Genomic DNA, 9,522 nt, shown 5'->3' with positions numbered 1-9,522 from the left:
TATATTTAATTAATATACATGCGTTGCGTGATGTATTGTTCATATTAAATTATGCGCATACATTGATAAATGCAACACCTAAAATATACATTGTTGTACCTGATATACAGGTTAATGCTTTATATAATACTAAACAAACATAAAATATATTTATATTGATTATATACAACTACGCCATACCCCAACAATTTTTTTAGGTATAACAATACCGCTATTGAAGGAACTGACATATGCCAGTTAAATCGTCTATTTTTAATTTCTTTCAATAAAACATAATTGACGAATTGTATATTTATATATTTTATAAAACTCTAAGCGGTGGATCACTCGGCTCATGGGTCGATGAAGAACGCAGCAAACTGTGCGTCATCGTGTGAACTGCAGGACACATGAACATCGACATTTTGAACGCATATCGCAGTCCATGCTGTTATGTACTTTAATTAATTTTATAGTGCTGCTTGGACTACATATGGTTGAGGGTTGTAAGACTATGCTAATAAAGTTGCTTATTATTATATATTTTTATAATGATATGCATATGGTATATTATTGGATATATTTATATATTCATAATATTAAATATAAAAGCAATTATCTCAAATATTTATAAAGAAAAAACTAAAGATATACAATTCTTTCTTTTTTCAATTCAAATAATACTGAGAAATGTCTAGCATAAAAAAATTAAATTTTTTTTAACTAGAATTGTCTCTTATTTAAAGATGCGAAAATTGAAAATATATCAAATATATTGTTCTTCATAGAGATATATTGTTTATATATATATACATTGCTTTATACAACCTCAACTCATATGGGACTACCCCCTGAATTTAAGCATATTAATTAGGGGAGGAAAAGAAACTAACAAGGATTTTCTTAGTAGCGGCGAGCGAAAAGAAATCAGTTCAGCACTAAGTCACTTTGTCTATATGGCAAATGTGAGATGCAGTGTATGGAGCGTCAATATTCTAGTATGAGAAATTAACGATTTAAGTCCTTCTTAAATGAGGCCATTTACCCATAGAGGGTGCCAGGCCCGTATAACGTTAATGATTACTAGATGATGTTTCCAAAGAGTCGTGTTGCTTGATAGTGCAGCACTAAGTGGGTGGTAAACTCCATCTAAAACTAAATATAACCATGAGACCGATAGTAAACAAGTACCGTGAGGGAAAGTTGAAAAGAACTCTGAATAGAGAGTTAAATAGTACGTGAAACTGCTTAGAGGTTAAGCCCGATGAACCTGAATATCCATTATGGAAAATTCATCATTAAAGTTATAATATTTAAATAATATTATAGAAATAGTGTGCATTTTTTCCATATAAGGACATTGTAATCTATTAACATATATAATTTATCATAAAATATGACTTATAGTTTATTCAAATTATTATGCTTGCATTTTAACATAGGATAAATGTCATTAATTTGATAAAGTGTTGATAGATTAATAAGAATACAGTGCGTTAATTTTTCGGAATTATATAATGGCATAATTATCATTGATTTTTGTGTTTATTATATGCACTTGTATGATTAACAATGCGAAAGATTCAGGATACCTTCGGGACCCGTCTTGAAACACGGACCAAGGAGTCTAACATATGTGCAAGTTATTGGGATATAAACCTAATAGCGTAATTAACTTGACTATTAATGGGATTAGTTTTTTAACTATTTTATAGTTAATTAACACAATCCCGGGGCGTTCTATATAGTTATGTATAATAATATTTATATTATTTATGCCTCTAACTGGAACGTACCTTGAGCAGATATGCTGTGACCCGAAAGATGGTGAACTATACTTGATCAGGTTGAAGTCAGGGGAAACCCTGATGGAAGACCGAAACAGTTCTGACGTGCAAATCGATTGTCAGAATTGAGTATAGGGGCGAAAGACCAATCGAACCATCTAGTAGCTGGTTCCTTCCGAAGTTTCCCTCAGGATAGCTGGTGCATTTTAATGTTATATAAAATAATCTTATCTGGTAAAGCGAATGATTAGAGGCCTTAGGGTCGAAACGATCTTAACCTATTCTCAAACTTTAAATGGGTAAGAACCTTAACTTTCTTGATATGAAGTTTAAGGTTATGATATAATGTGCCCAGTGGGCCACTTTTGGTAAGCAGAACTGGCGCTGTGGGATGAACCAAACGTAATGTTACGGTGCCCAAATTAACAACTCATGCAGAAACCATGAAAGGCGTTGGTTGCTTAAAACAGCAGGACGGTGATCATGGAAGTCGAAATCCGCTAAGGAGTGTGTAACAACTCACCTGCCGAAGCAACTAGCCCTTAAAATGGATGGCGCTTAAGTTGTATACCTATACATTACCGCTAAAGTAGATGATTTATATTACTTGTAATATAAATTTTGAAACTTTAGTGAGTAGGAAGGTACAATGGTATGCGTAGAAGTGTTTGGCGTAAGCCTGCATGGAGCTGCTATTGGTACAGATCTTGGTGGTAGTAGCAAATAATCGAATGAGACCTTGGAGGACTGAAGTGGAGAAGGGTTTCGTGTGAACAGTGGTTGATCACGAGTTAGTCGGTCCTAAGTTCAAGGCGAAAGCCGAAAATTTTCAAGTAAAAATAAATATTACAATTATTGTGAAAATTATATACTTGAATAATTTTGAACGAAAGGGAATACGGTTCCAATTCCGTAACCTGTTGAGTATCCGTTTGTTATTAAATATGGGCCTCGTGCTCATCCTGGCAACAGGAACGACCATAAAGAAGCCGTCGAGAGATATCGGAAGAGTTTTCTTTTCTGTTTTATAGTCGTACTACCATGGAAGTCTTTCGCAGAGAGATATGGTAGATGGGCTAGAAGAGCATGACATATACTGTTGTGTCGATATTTTCTCCTCGGACCTTGAAAATTTATGGTGGGGATACGCAAACTTCTCAACAGGCCGTACCAATATCCGCAGCTGGTCTCCAAGGTGAAGAGTCTCTAGTCGATAGAATAATGTAGGTAAGGGAAGTCGGCAAATTAGATCCGTAACTTCGGGATAAGGATTGGCTCTGAAGATTGAGATAGTCGGGCTTGATTGGGAAACAATAATATGGTTTATGTGCTCGTTCTGGGTAAATAGAGTTATAATCATTTATGGTTGTAACTTGTTCCCCGGATAGTTTAGTTACGTATCCAATTGTGGAACTTTCTTGCTAAAATTTTTAAGAATACTAGTTGGGTCAAACCAATTAGTTCTTATTAATTATAACGATTATCAATTAACAATCAATTCAGAACTGGCACGGACTTGGGGAATCCGACTGTCTAATTAAAACAAAGCATTGTGATGGCCCTAGCGGGTGTTGACACAATGTGATTTCTGCCCAGTGCTCTGAATGTCAAAGTGAAGAAATTCAAGTAAGCGCGGGTCAACGGCGGGAGTAACTATGACTCTCTTAAGGTAGCCAAATGCCTCGTCATCTAATTAGTGACGCGCATGAATGGATTAACGAGATTCCTTCTGTCCCTATCTACTATCTAGCGAAACCACAGCCAAGGGAACGGGCTTGGAATAATTAGCGGGGAAAGAAGACCCTTTTGAGCTTGACTCTAATCTGGCAGTGTAAGGAGACATAAGAGGTGTAGAATAAGTGGGAGATATTAGACTTCGGTTTGGTATCGACAATGAAATACCACTACTCTTATTGTTTCCTTACTTACTTGATTAAATGGAACGTGTATCATTTCCTAGCCATTATACGGATATATTTATTATATCTTATGGTATTGGGTTTTGATGCAAGCTTCTTGATCAAAGTATCACGAGTTTGTTATATAATCGCAAACAAATTCTTTAATGAGAGATGCATTCATGTATTATCGATTTGAAAATTTGGTATAACTCCAATTACTCAGGTATGATCCAATTCAAGGACATTGCCAGGTAGGGAGTTTGACTGGGGCGGTACATCTCTCAAATAATAACGGAGGTGTCCCAAGGCCAGCTCAGTGCGGACAGAAACCACACATAGAGCAAAAGGGCAAATGCTGACTTGATCTCGGTGTTCAGTACACACAGGGACAGCAAAAGCTCGGCCTATCGATCCTTTTGGTTTAAAGAGTTTTTAACAAGAGGTGTCAGAAAAGTTACCATAGGGATAACTGGCTTGTGGCGGCCAAGCGTTCATAGCGACGTCGCTTTTTGATCCTTCGATGTCGGCTCTTCCTATCATTGTGAAGCAAAATTCACCAAGCGTTGGATTGTTCACCCATGCAAGGGAACGTGAGCTGGGTTTAGACCGTCGTGAGACAGGTTAGTTTTACCCTACTAATGACAAAACGTTGTTGCGACAGCATTCCTGCGTAGTACGAGAGGAACCGCAGGTACGGACCAATGGCACAATACTTGTTCGAGCGAACAGTGGTATGACGCTACGTCCGTTGGATTATGCCTGAACGCCTCTAAGGTCGTATCCGTGCTGGACTGCAATGATAAATAAGGGGCAATTTGCATTGTATGGCTTCTAAACCATTTAAAGTTTATTATTTATATTTTAAACGACAATGGATGTGATGCCAATGTAATTTGTAACATAGTAAATTGGGAGGATCTTTGATCACCTGATGCCATGCTAGTTACATATGAAAACATTATTTAATACAATGACAAAGCCTAGAATCAATTGTAAACGACTTTTGTAACGGGCAAGGTGTTGTAAGTGGTTGAGCAGCTGCCATACTGCGATCCACTGAAGCTTATCCTTTGCTTGATGATTCGAAATATAAAAAAAATGTAAATATGCATGTGTAAATATGTATATTTAGTATAAAAAATCTTTATATGCTATATCTAAGAAAGCATATAAGGATTTATCACGGGTTGTCCACGTTTCCCTACTAATTGTGGCCTACTAACTGTTTCGTCATCTTATTAGTGACGTGAAAAATGAAAATAATATTTTTCATTTATATTGTTATAAGTCTTAAACCTTATAACGGCGGAAGATGAATTACTTTCGTTTAGGTAGCCAAATGCCTCGTCATCTTATTAGTGACGTGAAAAATGAAAATAATATTTTTCATTTATATTGTTATAAGTCTTAAACCTTATAACGGCGGAAGATGAATTACTTTCGTTTAGGTAGCCAAATGCCTCGTCATCTTATTAGTGACGTGAAAAATGAAAATAATATTTTTCATTTATATTGTTATAAGTCTTAAACCTTAAGACGGCGGGAGTTGAATTACTTTCGCATAGGTAGCCAAATGCCTCGTCATCTTATTAGTGACGCGCATGATTCAATTCAAGAGATTCCTTCTGTCCCTATTTAAAACCTCACGGATATTAAAAATATTAAACATATATTGTTATAAGTCTTAAACCTTAAGACGGCGGGAGTTGAATTACTTTCGCATAGGTAGCCAAATGCCTCGTCATCTTATTAGTGACGCGCATGATTCAATTCAAGAGATTCCTTCTGTCCCTATTTAAAAACTCACGAATATTAAAAATATTAAAAATATTTTCATATGGATATGCAATCGTATGGATATCCAAATATGTGTGGGAAAGTCGTACTTCCTATACGATAAATGACCGGATTGACGAAACCGTGTTCAAAAAGGTATATAGGGTAGGTGGTGTTCGGCCTACCAATATAATATTAAAATAATATTATATTAAACAGAAGATCGCCAGTATTAATATATAAGCATATGGTTATGAATACATATGCATATAACATATATGAAAATATATGAATATATAAAAAAAAATATATATGAATATGAAAATATTTATATGTATATGGAATATATGGTAGGTGATGATGTTAGCCTACCATATAATATATAATATAATAATTTAATTATATTATATTAAATATGGAAATATTAAAAATATATTAAAAATATTAAAAATATTTTCATATGGATATGCAATCGTATGGATATCCAAATATGTGTGGGAAAGTCATACTTCCCATACAATAAATGACCGGATTGACGAAACCGTGTTCAAAAAGGTATATAGGGTAGGTGGTGTTCAGCCTGCCAATATAATATTAAAATAATATTATATTAAACAGAAGACCGCCAGTATTAATATATGAGCATATGGTTATGAATACATATGCATATAACATATATGAAAATATATGAATATAAAAAAATATATATGGATATGAAAATATTTATATGTATATGAAATATATGGTAGGTGATGGTGATAGCCTACCATATAATATATAATATAATAATTTAATTATATTATATTAAATATGGAAATATTAAAAATATATTAAAAATATTAAAAATATTTTCATATGGATATGCAATCGTATGGATATCCAAATATGTGTGGGAAAGTCATACTTCCCATACAATAAATGACCGGATTGACGAAACCGTGTTCAAAAAGGTATATAGGGTAGGTGGTGTTCGGCCTACCAATATAATATTAAAATAATATTATATTAAACAGAAGACCGCCAGTATTAATATATGAGCATATGGTTATGAATACATATGCATATAACATATATGAAAATATATGAATATAAAAAAATATATATGGATATGAAAATATTTATATGTATATGAAATATATGGTAGGTGATGGTGATAGCCTACCATATAATATATAATATAATAATTTAATTATATTATATTAAATATGGAAATATTAAAAATATATTAAAAATATTAAAAATATTTTCATATGGATATGCAATCGTATGGATATCCAAATATGTGTGGGAAAGTCATACTTCCCATACAATAAATGACCGGATTGACGAAACCGTGTTCAAAAAGGTATATAGGGTAGGTGGTGTTCAGCCTGCCAATATAATATTAAAATAATATTATATTAAACAGAAGACCGCCAGTATTAATATATAAGCATATGGTTATGAATACATATGCATATAACATATATGAAAATATATGAATATAAAAAAATATATATGGATATGAAAATATTTATATGTATATGAAATATATGGTAGGTGATGGTGATAGCCTACCATATAATATATAATATAATAATTTAATTATATTATATTAAATATGGAAATATTAAAAATATATTAAAAATATTAAAAATATTTTCATATGGATATGCAATCGTATGGATATCCAAATATGTGTGGGAAAGTCATACTTCCCATACAATAAATGACCGGATTGACGAAACCGTGTTCAAAAAGGTATATAGGGTAGGTGGTGTTCAGCCTACCAATATAATATTAAAATAATATTATATTAAACAGAAGACCGCCAGTATTAATATATGAGCATATGGTTATGAATACATATGCATATAACATATATGAAAATATATGAATATAAAAAAATATATATGGATATGAAAATATTTATATGTATATGAAATATATGGTAGGTGATGAGGATAGCCTACCATATAATATATAATATAATAATTTAATTATATTATATTAAATATGGAAATATTAAAAATATATTAAAAATATTAAAAATATTTTCATATGGATATGCAATCGTATGGATATCCAAATATGTGTGGGAAAGTCATACTTCCCATACAATAAATGACCGGATTGACGAAACCGTGTTCAAAAAGGTATATAGGGTAGGTGGTGTTCAGCCTACCAATATAATATTAAAATAATATTATATTAAACAGAAGACCGCCAGTATTAATATATAAGCATATGGTTATGAATACATATGCATATAACATATATGAAAATATATGAATATAAAAAAATATATATGGATATGAAAATATTTATATGTATATGAAATATATGGTAGGTGATGGTGATAGCCTACCATATAATATATAATATAATAATTTAATTATATTATATTAAATATGGAAATATTAAAAATATATTAAAAATATTAAAAATATTTTCATATGGATATGCAATCGTATGGATATCCAAATATGTGTGGGAAAGTCATACTTCCCATACAATAAATGACCGGATTGACGAAACCGTGTTCAAAAAGGTATATAGGGTAGGTGGTGTTCGGCCTACCAATATAATATTAAAATAATATTATATTAAACAGAAGACCGCCAGTATTAATATATAAGCATATGGTTATGAATACATATGCATATAACATATATGAAAATATATGAATATAAAAAAATATATATGGATATGAAAATATTTATATGTATATGAAATATATGGTAGGTGATGGTGATAGCCTACCATATAATATATAATATAATAATTTAATTATATTATATTAAATATGGAAATATTAAAAATATATTAAAAATATTAAAAATATTTTCATATGGATATGCAATCGTATGGATATCCAAATATGTGTGGGAAAGTCATACTTCCCATACAATAAATGACCGGATTGACGAAACCGTGTTCAAAAAGGTATATAGGGTAGGTGGTGTTCAGCCTACCAATATAATATTAAAATAATATTATATTAAACAGAAGACCGCCAGTATTAATATATGAGCATATGGTTATGAATACATATGCATATAACATATATGAAAATATATGAATATAAAAAAATATATATGGATATGAAAATATTTATATGTATATGAAATATATGGTAGGTGATGGGGATAGCCTACCATATAATATATAATATAATAATATTTATTATATTATAATAAATATGGAAATATTAAATTATTTTCATATGGATATGGATATGGATATACATATTCATATGGATATACTAAAATATACTGAAATATACCGATGAGTATATTTAGGTGAGGGTAAAAAGGCAAATAAATACCCAGCTTGACGAAAGTGTGTTCAAAAAGGTATATAGGGTAGGTGGTGTCGTCCTACCAATATAGTATATTATTTATATTATATGAATATACTAAAATACCGATGAGTATTTTTAGGTGAGGGAAAGAAGGCAAATAAATACCCAGCTTGACGAAAGTGTGGTCAAAAAGGTATATATGGTAGGTGGTGTAAGCCTATCTATATAATATAACATACTATATTATATATTATATATACACTATATTGTATACTTAGATAATATCGTTGAAGCGTCTACGTCTTATTATAAATTATAATTTGACAAGTTTCCAATTATTATCGTTAATTTCTGGTTCTAGGCAAATAAAAATTTCTTTTTATTATATCCTAGTAAGTATATGGAATTAAATTTAATTTCATATACGTATATGATAATAGTAGTAATATTATTATTATTATTATTGTATAAATAAATATGAATAAACTATATATATGAAAATATATAAATATATGAAAATTAAAAAGTGCTTAGTTTTATATCATATAAAACTAGACTTTTATATACAAAGAAAATAAATTTTAAATTTATTATCAAAATACATATGCGATAATTTTATTATAAAATTAAGCAAATATATATATGTGAATATATACAAATTGTTGTATGTGAAAATATAAAGATATTTTAGAATTAAATATATGCATAATATTGTATTTTATTAAAAAAAATATTAAAGAAGGCTTATATAAATAAAAAGACCGCCCGCTCATATAAATACCCTAACACAAACGAG

The 9,522-nt window shown here is 30.7% G+C and overlaps 2 non-coding genes across 2 annotated transcripts; both read left to right on the top strand.

Annotated features, from left to right (window-relative positions):
- The first annotated feature begins 307 nt into the window (after positions 1 to 307).
- LOC138927679 (5.8S ribosomal RNA) lies at positions 308 to 486 on the top strand. Its single transcript, XR_011444123.1, has one exon. It is a non-coding gene; the product is annotated as a 5.8S ribosomal RNA (ribosomal RNA).
- A 317-nt stretch (positions 487 to 803) lies between these two features.
- Positions 804 to 4,753, top strand: LOC138927676 (large subunit ribosomal RNA). Its single transcript, XR_011444121.1, has one exon. It is a non-coding gene; the product is annotated as a large subunit ribosomal RNA (ribosomal RNA).
- The last annotated feature ends 4,769 nt before the right edge of the window (positions 4,754 to 9,522 follow it).

This window comes from Drosophila bipectinata, unplaced genomic scaffold (genome assembly GCF_030179905.1).
Source record: "Drosophila bipectinata strain 14024-0381.07 unplaced genomic scaffold, DbipHiC1v2 scaffold_51, whole genome shotgun sequence".
Taxonomy (NCBI): domain Eukaryota; kingdom Metazoa; phylum Arthropoda; class Insecta; order Diptera; family Drosophilidae; genus Drosophila; species Drosophila bipectinata.
Note: the sequence above shows the minus strand (reverse complement) of the source record. Positions and strands in the feature narration are given on the sequence as shown.